We start from the raw sequence: 11,808 nt of genomic DNA, 5'->3' as shown, positions 1-11,808 counted from the left end.
GTGCTCTCGTACCAGGCCTACCTTTCTGTGTTAAAAATTTCAGATTTATTCTGGATGCATTAATTTTTTTGACAAATAAAAATATATTTTTTTTGCATTTCCCATTCATTTCAATTAGGGCCATTTTTTACGCCTCTTTAGAACAACCCTTTAGAATGAACCCCAGTTTTTTAAATGAATCTTGACAGATAATCTGGAAAAGTCACAAAATCGTATTTCACTGAGATGAATGGAACCATGTTTTTAAACAAGAAAGTGGCTTGGGGGTAGGATTGACCCCAAGGGTTTTATTAGGGTTAAAAAGTCCTATTAGGTACCTCTGATACTCTTTTGGTGCAAATGTGTACTTTTTTGAAAGATTAGCAATGCAAAAGGGAGTTGTGGGTTCGAAGTCAGCTCACGTATTGATAAAAAATGTATAGCATGAATGCACTGTAAATCACTTTGGATAAAAGCATCTGCCAAATGCATAAATTTTCCATCGAAAAATAAAGAGAATCTTTTCAAAAACAAAAACAAACAAATGCGAATTATGTGCTTTTCCATTAAGTTGTTCGAGTGAATGACTGTGGTATAGACCCCTTCAAGGTTTGTAAACATTGAATGATTATCGGGTGCGCGCGCAGCACGGGGTCGAACTGTTCATACCATTTAGGCTTTATAATTTAATCTAACAGGGCTGAAAAATGATGACTTACCTCAAATGAAGTGAGCACTACAAACACAAGCCTCTTTGATATTTGCATTGTCCCAGTCTGCACGTTAATTGCTTGCAGGCGCAGATGTTGTATTTTTTGTTTTTGAGATTCTGCATGAATCGCGAAAACTTAACGGAAGACCTCGTGCGATTTTCAAAGCCCACGACGTAAGTAGGCATTTTTGACGATACCGAATAATACGCAACTCAATCAGCTGTAATGACTTTTCTGACCCCGACATGCGCAGTGGGAACAGCCTGTGACGTGAACCGTGAAGGGGTCTATTGGTAATCTAGTAACCAACAGTTATGATTTGGCAAGTTATACGTTTACTAGTGCAGCTTGTAATTGCCAAACTGAATGCTGTGCACAGAAAAAGAAATGCAGAATTTTTGATGCAGGCACTAGCAGCAAGGGCATTACGACGTCAAGCCCCACAGTATATGAAAAAGACATCGTCAGCTGATACAGCAAGACGATCAGTCACGTGGTTTAATGTTCGCTACACCAGAATTTATTCGACAAATGCGTTTCCATCTCACATTATTCGCGTTTTCTTTTTTTCGCTTAAGTCAAAAAAACACCAAGTGAGCGTCCATTTTTTTTGCACATTAAGGATTTTTTTTCTAAATTTGCCGTTTCCATCACTCGTTTCTTATGCGATTCTTCGAAATGCCCCTAAAATCAATTTGAAGGAAACCCAGCTAATGTAAGGTAAATATAGACTACAGTTTACATCTAGTTTTTACCAAAGAGATGCAACAAGTCATAGTGTTACTTTTACTTAAAGGCGGGGGGCATGATATCTGAAAGCCAATGTTGACATTTGAAATCACCATAACAAACACGCCCCTACCCCAATAGAATCTGGACCTATGTCGTTGGTAGACACGCCCCTTACTGCTGATTGGCTACAAGTGTGTTTTAGCAGTCAGCCCTACTCCCTTTTCCAAAGTGTTTTTCAAATATCACGCACCCCGCCTTTAAGTCATTGTGAAAACTTATCTGTGAAAACAGAGCTGATCTCAAAGTTATAACAGAGTGATTACCTGTAGTGCCACTTTTGGTGCTTTTTGTCAGTTTAAAGGGCACCTCTTATGCAATTGTAACTTTTACATGGTATTTGGACATAAATGTGTGTTGGCAGTGTGTAACACAACCCCTCTACAATGAAAAAAATCTACCCACTCCTTCTTTTTTAATCTCATGCTGTTTTGATTATCTTGTTATTGTGAGATCACACTGATGAAGCCCCGCCCACAGCCACTCCTGCATTACCATAGTTCCCCCCTCAGCGAGTTGTTCCCTCTCCACCATATCTCAATAGTTAGACATTATTGTCTCAGGAATCAGATTGATTTTAACTGAACCCCCTCACTGTCTCTTTTGGTAAGGAAGTGAGGAGCTGTAGCTCATTTGCATTTAAAGGTACAGACACCAAACACCGCTTTTTTGCTCTCACCCAAATAGTGGCATTTTGGACATGCTATAATAAATGATCTGTTGGGTATTGTGAGCTGAAACTTCACAGACACATTTTGGGCACACCTGAGACTTATATTACATCTTGTAAAAAAGGGCATAATAGGTGTCCTTTAATGTAGTTTGTTAATTAAAGTACACTGTTGTAACTAACCAACCGACTTGTACTTAATGTTCTGCCACTCAATCAATGAGATTGAATCTTGCAAGGACATTTTTCATATAGCCGTGCCTGGATCTATGGTTTGAGGATTATGATGTGTTTTAACCACAGAGATAAGCTTATGTTAAGCATACATATTTTGAGTCTGCTCACACAAAGAAATCTGTAATTTTTTTTTACATTAGACCGTTGTCCCTAAATTGCATGGTGATTATTGAGCCATCAAAATAAGATTTGCTATTGAAAGTCATTTGTGCATCAGTAATACGGCAGATTTGCCGAGTGTAGGAGAGAAAATGAACTGAAATGGATTTAAATGAACCAATCTGGCCTCATCCTTCCTATCTCTATTGTATGCCATTCGTTTTATTTATTCCCTCCTAGCAGGCCTGATATATAGGTTAACATATAACTTCACTGAGGGACATTTAAATGTCATTTAATAATTGTAGTCCACAATGGGCCTTGTTAAGTGTGTATTATTCACTTTAAAGAGGTCTTCACTATGATCCATCTCCTAGCTGCATGCCTTCATTTCTGCCTCTGTCAGATATCTGCTCCTTAAATCCAAGGCTTATGAAAATGTCACAAATATTTAAGTCCACCGAACGGTGATATTTCTTTTTTATATCGGTTCTTATTATTTGCTGCATGTTGAAAAGCAAAATACGACTATATTTATTCTCTCCTTTAGTCTACTCCCCTGCCTTCGCCTTTATATCTTTTCGCTTTTGTTTTTGCAGTCGGTACAAAGAGTATGGCTTAAAATAGATACTGAATGGCTTTGTGGTTTACAAAGTTTTCCCTGAAACTTTAAAAGTGTGAACAGTGAAACTCCTTAATTTGAATTATTTTTATGTGAATGCTGGGCCCTGGTGGATACACATAAGCTGGCACCGTGGGCAGTACCCTTTAAAAAGGTCCTAATATGTACGTTTTAGATACAGATATCAAGCCTATATGTACCATCAGTGTTGGGTAAGTTACTCCAAAAATAATTAATTACTAGTTACTAATTACAGTTTCAATCATGTAATTAGATTATTTACAAATTACTCTCTACAAAAAGTATGTATTTACTTATTACTAATTCCTTTCTAAATCCTATTTAGTAAATGATACAAGGATGGGATTGAAATGACTCGAATAATAAATACATTACATAAATTATTCTGGTCCTACTCACTGAAAAAAAAAATATTCATTGAATTTAATCAATTTTTTAAGGTAAGTGGTTGCAATCAATTTATTTAAGCTACATTTAAACAAAAGTTTTATATTTTATTTTACATTACTAATCTTTTGTGTTTAAATGTAGCTTAAATAAATTGATTGCAACCACTTACCTAAAAGAAATTGATTAAATTCAATGAATCATTTTTTTCAGTGCTTTATGGTTCAAAACTAGAGCCAGAGATAGTTACCATTATTCTTATTAACTTACCAAAGTATCTAAAGTGAGAAAGATACATAAAAACATGCATTTTATCTTAAGACTTAAAATTTTTAAATGTTAAATCAACTATTGTATTACAGTTTATATAATTGTACCGTCTATACACACTGAAAAAAAATGATTCATTCAATTTACTCAATTATTTTAAGGTAAGCGATTGTAATCAATTTATTTAAGCTACATTTAAACAAAAGTTTTTGTTTTGTTTTGAATTTAAATATATATATATATATATATATATATATATATATATACATTTATATATATATATATTTTAAATGTAGCTTAAATAAATTGATTGCGTCCACTAACCTTAAAAAAATTGAGCAGTATTTAGTAGTATTTAGTTACTGTATATCAGTAGTAACTGTAATTAAATTACAAGAAAAATCAAAGTAATCCCTTACTTTACTTTTTAAGGGAAAAGTAATTAAATTACAGTAACAAATAACTTAATAACTAGTTACACCCAACATTGTGAACCATACTAATATGAACTCGTGAACTAATATGAACTAATATGTTTTTAAAAATGTAGTGTTTTGATATCAAGTTTGATCGTATGATATGTGAACATAAGTTTGGTTGAAAACAGAATTTATTACATACTGTATTCAATATTATTGCAATAAATATCATAATACTAAAAGTGTAAAAATAATAACATCTACTTGTGCCTTTGACAGTGGCTCAATATAGACCCACACACTTCAACACGTTCAGCCAGGCTGCTCATGCGAATGATAGGAGTTCAAGTCTGGCCCACATCAAATCCTGTTCCCCCATCTTCCTATCAGTTTCTGTCCTCCCTCACATAAAAAGAGAGAGAGAGAGTATATGGAGAAATCAATGTTGTATAAACCACTAGATCTGTACCAAAGGTTGCATGATACATGGCTGGACATAGTGCCAGGATGGCACAGACTGGCAGCACTATTTACCACCTTAAGGAGTTTATCAGTAGCTGGCCGGCCAATGTCCCTGCAGTGATTTGGCAGCTTGGCTTGTAGGCAGTAAAACTGGTTGGCTAGACACCAGAGAAGCATGAGCTCTGTTCGACTGGGACACAGCACCGCTGCTGGACTGTACTAAATCTACTTCTGTAGGTGGTCGTAGATCAAAATTATTTTAAGCCTCGAGGAGACGACAGAGTGTAAACTGTAAATATGACAACTAAATTGTTTGTGACGCAGTGCAGTTGAATATTTGGATTTGGAAATTATTATTTCATTTTATTTGTGTGCAGATATAAACAGTGCTTCGTTAAATTTAATTCATTTCTTTAGGTTTTTATTTAGGTGTCATAAAAACAAATGGGAGGGGGATAATAATTTTGTTTATCCATGTTGAAGCAGCAGGAAAAAAATATTTGGGGCACTAATTTATTTTCTCTCCAGAAGGGGGCGATGTTGTTCCATTCAAATGGCAAGAATGTGTGCATCCTTATTCCTGAGATTTCCCACAACACTAACAAAACTCAGAATTTGGACAGAATAAAATGTAATTGGAGGATTTGCAATCGACTGTGTCTGGTAGTAAACTATTCGAGCTAGCTCATAGAATATTCAATTATAGCTAAATGGGATAACAGATATTGCCAAATGTCCTGACAGTACACAGTTACAAAAATCAACAAAATTAATTTGCACAAAATGCAGATGCAAGGGTAATAAAATGCAAGAATGAATGACAGTTAAATCCGCTTTAAATTATTCATCAGACTATACTGTTAAGAGTTTAACCTAAAACTGTCATTCTGTCTTTTTAAAAACGATATACAAGCTAACAAGCTGTATAGGTGAACACACGTAAGCTATTAATACATATTGCATACTACAATAATAACCATAATCCTTTGAAAAAATGGATGACACTGAAGTCAAAGGCTAGATGTGAATAAATTAGAATTAAGAATTCAAAATAAAATATCACAAGAGCTTGAATACAAGACCTCCATCCAAATGGAAAAGTTGCCTAGCTTGCATTCAAACCTAGATTTGTACTGACGTGCTTTGAGACTAAATGTGTCCTTAAAAACCAGCAATGCATACATGTACATGGCATTAAAAATAAAAGGTCTTTTGGGGCATTCTGTATTGTAAAAACCTCTTTTGCTCATTGTTGTGGGCTGAATCATTATGCTTTTATATTTTTAATTTTGCACATATAAAAAGATATACAGTTGTCTCCAGGACATTTTGTAACAACATATTCTGCAGTGTAGGTGATATTTTCACTTTAAATAGCCTAAAATGACATCCTTCTATTATTTTTAGTATTACATAACGCCAATGGGTGTTTTAGAAATGACTAATGCAGTATTACAAGCTTTAATAATGAAAACTTGATATTTGAAAGCATTTCTAATGGAAGCAAGAACTCAAAAATAATCACATGTTCAACATTTTACTGGTTAACTTGAATTTTCAAGATCTTATTGGATTTTTTGAGGATTCTTGTTGAATCCCATTAGGATTGGTTCCAAATGATTATGGCAATTCCTTTAGGATTTTATGGCAAGAGGATCAGGGCTTCATTAAAATCTTTCCAAGTATGCTTTTGAGAGCAGGCATGTTTGTCATTTTCCCGGATAAATTTATTAAAGCAATAAGTAATTTTCATAAGGGCTTTCTTATTGACGTTCCAGAAAGCTTTTTCATCATTCAGTGTATGTACTGCCTTGTGTGAGCGCGCGCGCGCGTGTGATCAAATAGAGTGAGCAATGTGGGCGTTGAACGCACTGCTTCGACTGAAGAGCACTGCCTACATCTCAGCACGCCTTTGCTCTGTGCCTGGCGTCTCCCATTATCCTCGGTGCGGTATCATCATTTCAGGTATGAGACCCTAACACGAGACGAGCATCATTTTGTTATATTGAATGATCGGACGCGTACGCTCGAAGAAATGGAAAGTACTTCGGTTCCGAGATCGTTTCAGCACCACTTTGGCTGGACAGCGCAACAGCTTTTCGCACTTGGTTTCGCGCTTTCGGGGATCTTTTGATTTCCATACGCGGGGAATGGAGTTTGTCGAACCGGTGGCCATTGTACCTCAAGTGATCGAAAGCGAAATACTCCAAAATCTGCAGCCTGCTCTGTTTAGGTGATCATGCCGGAGGTGTTTGACTACAGCGGCGACAGATAGAGCAACGGTGAGTGCATGGAAATGGGTCAACTTTGAACATCACTCGCGCATTGCGTGCGCACAAAATGCTCGGGTTCGTTTCGTTAATGTTGGTATTGTTGATTTTGCCCTGCTATTTGTTCATTTCCAAGCAAATAATAAAAGGGTTAGCGTGATGCTTGTGAGAAATTTTTTGAAGAGAATGTCTACAAACAGTGAGCAGTGGCGCGGTACGGCAGGGTGTTCAGTTACTGTGAAGAGATCTGATTTGTACTGACTTTTTGTTATTTATCATATGGCGACATTTTTAATGTTAAAAAGAGTAAATAGAGTGATGTTAAGTCTATCACTTTGTTTTTAACAACAGGTTTGATTGTTTTGCATTAACGCCTCTGCGTAATGGTGAACGCAGTACGCATTGATTCATATGGTAATTGTCTGTTTTGCTGTGGAAAACGTATCTAAGTTGCAAAGATGTGCTTTCCCACATTGACATTATTTCAATGGCTTAACAAATTCTTTATGACATACACTGTAAGGGACCTCTTGGTTACTCGCAGCAAATATATAAGTAGATATAGCCTGTGGAGGTCTGGAGCAAGCAGAGATGTTAATCAGCCTTGCAGATGTCGTACCCTACAGCACTATAGACCAGATGGACATGTTTAAAAGATGGGTTTGTGCAAAACTTTTCCAAATGGCATTAATGGATGTTTTGCTATGAATGATACAATCGAATAATCTAATTCTGCATGCAGAATTGGAAAATTTCCGGTCAGCGAAACAAGAAGCACCTGTTAAGGCAACAAGTTGTCAGGTGGATGTATCGCGGTGCCATAACCTTCAACTTTGCACCACAATGCCTTGCACCGTTCCATTGTCAGATCTAATAAGGCTTCTATCTAACACAAAAGGATATACACCTACATGACTTGCTATAACAATTTTTGATGGAGTGCAGTGACTTCTGTAGTGTAGAGAGCCTGTCGCAAGAATGACTCACTCCCTGGGTCGTAGTAGGAGCTCTACCAAACCATTGATCATACAGTAAACAGAGTACAGCATTTCAGGGTTTCTCTACCGAAAAAGAGCTTTCCGGGGCCTATGGTTGGATAACATTCACAGCAGGGAAGTCTAGAGCCGTGTGATGGAGAAAGATGGCAGCTTGCATATGCACTGTATAAGCTATTGCAGTATGAAGTCACCGCTTGGACTTCATTAGTCCAGAGAAGCTTTTACACGAATGGAAAGTGTGTTTGCTTGGAATGCTAAGGACCATTTCAGACTCGGCCAAGATGGCTCTGCGACATAATTGAATGAGTTAATGAACTTTTCCATCACAGGCGACTGGTACGGTGCCAACTTGTAAACTTTTGGCCTGCGACAAATTTTGCACTTCTCTCCTCCCATAACTTGATGACCTGGATTGATGAAGTCTCTCTCTTTGAGAGTCCGATCACGCGCTATTGTAAGTGCTGCTTTGGAGAAAGAGCAACAGCATTGGGTTTTATACATTATTCATAAGTGTTCTTAGGACTCTTGCTCTGTAAATGCCATTTGACCCCCGAGTTTTCTCCTGTTGAGAGTCAGTATTGGTTAACATAGATTACCTCCATTGAGAGCAAAAAGAAAACACAGATGGATTTAATGAACTAAACTAATAATTTGCCCGCTTCACCTTTTATCACCCGCTTTATATGTGCATTTTCCTATATGGTAAAAGGTCACTATGACTATATAAATGGGACATAAGGCATGTGTACAACTTAAATTAAAGGTGCCGCTGAGAAGGGTGCATGCCATAGTAGAACCGTTTTTGGTCCCACAAGAACCTAAGCAAATGGTTCCTAAGATAATTACTTATGTTTAACTTTTTAGTCTAAAGGACCTTTTTCATTACAAAGAAAATTTGCAAAAGAAAGGTTGTTTGGATATTAAAAGTTCTTTATGGCACTTGTTCTCAAATTGGGGCCCCTAACAGTACATTCACACAGTGGCGTGTTTATCATTTTGGGGGCCCAAAGAACCCGGGTCCAAGAACCAGGGTCCAAGGTTTTCATTTGAATTGCACAAAAATAATATTCAGTATATAGAATTAAGTGAGATATATATATATATATATATATATATATATATATAAAGCGGGTTTATTTTGTTTTACACTGCTTAAAATAACACTAAATTGTTACAGTTTGGTATGACAAAAATTCTTAGTTTCAAAAATTTTTTCACGCCCCTCTCAGATATATCTTTTGCTTGCAAATGTTTTATAGGATGTATTTAAAACAATGTAATTAATACTGCAACTTCAGTGTCTGACATCTTACTAAAAAAACTAAATGAGGATAAAGAGGAAGCATTAGATTATGATTCAGACTGACGGATTGAACAAACTGAACTAACAAACACCAGCAAACAACATTGTAAGTTGGTTATTGCTTGAATTTATGGATGGGAATCACATAACTCTCATGTTCATATTTAAAAAACAAATATTATTCTGCGTGCATACTCGCACATCTCTCGCCCGCGCCGCGCGTGCTTTATCCGTACCTTAGATTTGGGTCTGAATAAACGTAACATACTTTCGCATACCTTGTGGCCAGCAGGGGGCCCCACGCAATTGCGTGGTTTGCGTGGTGGGTAAACACACCACTGCATTTACACGGGGCAAAAGCGTTAACGCTTGACGGAAGACTTGTCTTAACGTGGCCAACGGCCAATCACAGTGGCTGCAACGCATGCTCCGGTCTTCCATAAACGTAATTTTAGGTTATTTGCATAAGGCAATCTGATTGGCTGACGCATGCATTGCCGCTTGAAAAGTTGATAAATGTTCAATTTCTGCCGCGAGCAATGGCACTGACGTGGCACAGATGGATCCACAATTCAGTTTGGCAATGTATGACGTCACCCATTAAAAGTGAATGGGAAGCGTTAACGCTTACGCCCCGTGTGAATGTACCAAGATAGTGCCAGGGGGCCCCCGTTTTAATGGCATTTTATACAATAAACTATTTTATTATACATTTTGTACATGTTTTTTAAATTCAAATATTAAGTTTTTTTTATTAATGTTTTATTTCATACATTTTCTTTGGGGGGGACATAGGGATGCACCGTATACAAGGGGGGCCGCACGGCAAAAAAGTTTGAGAAATGACCTTTTAGGAACTGTTTTTTTTTATAAATGTGAGTTGCATATACTGTATGTATAGCACTAAAAGCTCGTAATCATAGGGGAACCATTTTTAGTGCTATATAGCACCTATAAAGCACCTATGAAGAACCATCTGAGGGTGATATAGCACCATTTTAGCACCCGATATGGTTCTATATAGCACAATATGGTGCTACACAGGTACTACATAGGTGCTATATAGCACCCAAAATGGTTCCCCTATGACTACAAGCCACTTTTAGTGCTATTTAGTACAGTACAGTATATTTGTACAGTCTTTGCACACTCATACTGTTGCATACACATCAGCTGCTGACAGATGCTCACAATACTTTATTAACTGTGGTTGGTAACATATTTATGATATAATGTATGTATAATTTGCACAAGTCTTGAATCAGCACTGGTTTGGTCTTATTTGGCTTTACCCATGAGTGGTGATAATTAGATGGAAACTGATAATGAGACAATTAGATTAAAAATAAATCAAATTTAGATAGACTTTACTGATGTTGAAGGTTGATAATAAGGTTGCGAAAATTAATATAGCTTAATTTCTTTCATAGCTTGGCATTTTTTTGCATTGCTTTCGAAGTCAAAATGTGTATATTTTATAAAGGCAGGCCTACTTATTCCAATGCAGCAGTTATGATATTATACTGTGATTTGCAGTTACATTCCCCCGAAGCAACTGACAGTGCATCCAAAGTATATACTTAACCGTGACCTTAACATTGCTGGTGCTGTGCTGTACCTGTTGAGCCACAGGGTATGATATAGAAAATATGGTATTATGTGAAATCTATACATTTCATCTGCTCTTTATTCAGTGTTTAAGTTTGAGCCCGTACCAAGTATCACCGAGACAGCCCGGTCTAAATTGAAGAAAATTTGCTCTGGGTGTGGATAAGATTATTGTAATTTCTTTCTCAGCTGCGTGCATATTTCAGAGTTGCTATCATCCTCGACGTGCGCGCGGTCGCCTTTAAGATAAAAAAACAACAACACATAGCTATAGAGAAGAGTGACTGATATCAGAAACTAATTACTTAAACCAACTGAGTAAGCATAAAAAAACACATTCTGACTCAATTTACTCCTGTGTCAGAGGCTCCAGGTTATGGATTTTCTGCCCACATTATCTGATGACACCTTCTGGCACAGAGGCCTTGGAGAGGAGACAGTATATTGAGTGTAGTGTGATAGCTTCCACCAGGTCATCGCCCACATCTGTTCTTTGCATCGCAGGTCTAGAGTGGCATGCCTTTATCAGATCTCTCTCTCTCTCTCTCTCGCTTGCTGTAGACTTGTGACATGGCAGCATTTATATTAAGATCATTACACTAATATTAACAGGTTTTACATATTTAAAACCATGTAAGCTATAACGCAACAGCTTAAAGGATTACTCCACTTTAATAAAAATCCTGCGCATTTACTCACCACTATGTCATACAAGATGTATTTCTTTGTTCTGTGCGTTCACACCAGACACAAATGAAGCAAATAATTTGCGCTAATTGCACATAGTTGGACACATGAACATATTGGGCCCTATCTTGCACCCAGCGCAATTGACTTTGTCAGTGACGCATGTGTCATTCGTATTTTGCACCGGCGCACAGCAGGTTTTTCCCTCCACAGACGCACGTCGGAAAACTAGGGAATGATCTTGCGCTCCCTGGGCGGTTCAGCGCAAAAAAGG

General features: G+C 37.1%; 1 protein-coding gene across 2 annotated transcripts in view; it reads left to right on the top strand.

Moving 5' to 3' along the window:
- Positions 1-6,486: 6,486 nt before the first annotated feature.
- Positions 6,487-11,808, top strand: part of grm4 (glutamate receptor, metabotropic 4) — a 259,154-nt gene continuing 253,832 nt past the window's right edge. Inside the window, exon 1 of one of the 2 annotated variants that reach the window (XM_055212575.2) lies at positions 6,487-6,633. The gene's annotated coding sequence lies outside the window, so the exon portion shown is untranslated. Of the gene's footprint in view, positions 6,951-11,808 lie in introns of both variants that reach the window. The other variant, XM_055212574.2, reaches the window with a different exon arrangement.

Source organism: Misgurnus anguillicaudatus, chromosome 8 (assembly GCF_027580225.2).
Source record: "Misgurnus anguillicaudatus chromosome 8, ASM2758022v2, whole genome shotgun sequence".
In the NCBI taxonomy this organism is placed as follows: Eukaryota; Metazoa; Chordata; class Actinopteri; order Cypriniformes; family Cobitidae; genus Misgurnus; species Misgurnus anguillicaudatus.
Note: the sequence above shows the minus strand (reverse complement) of the source record. Positions and strands in the feature narration are given on the sequence as shown.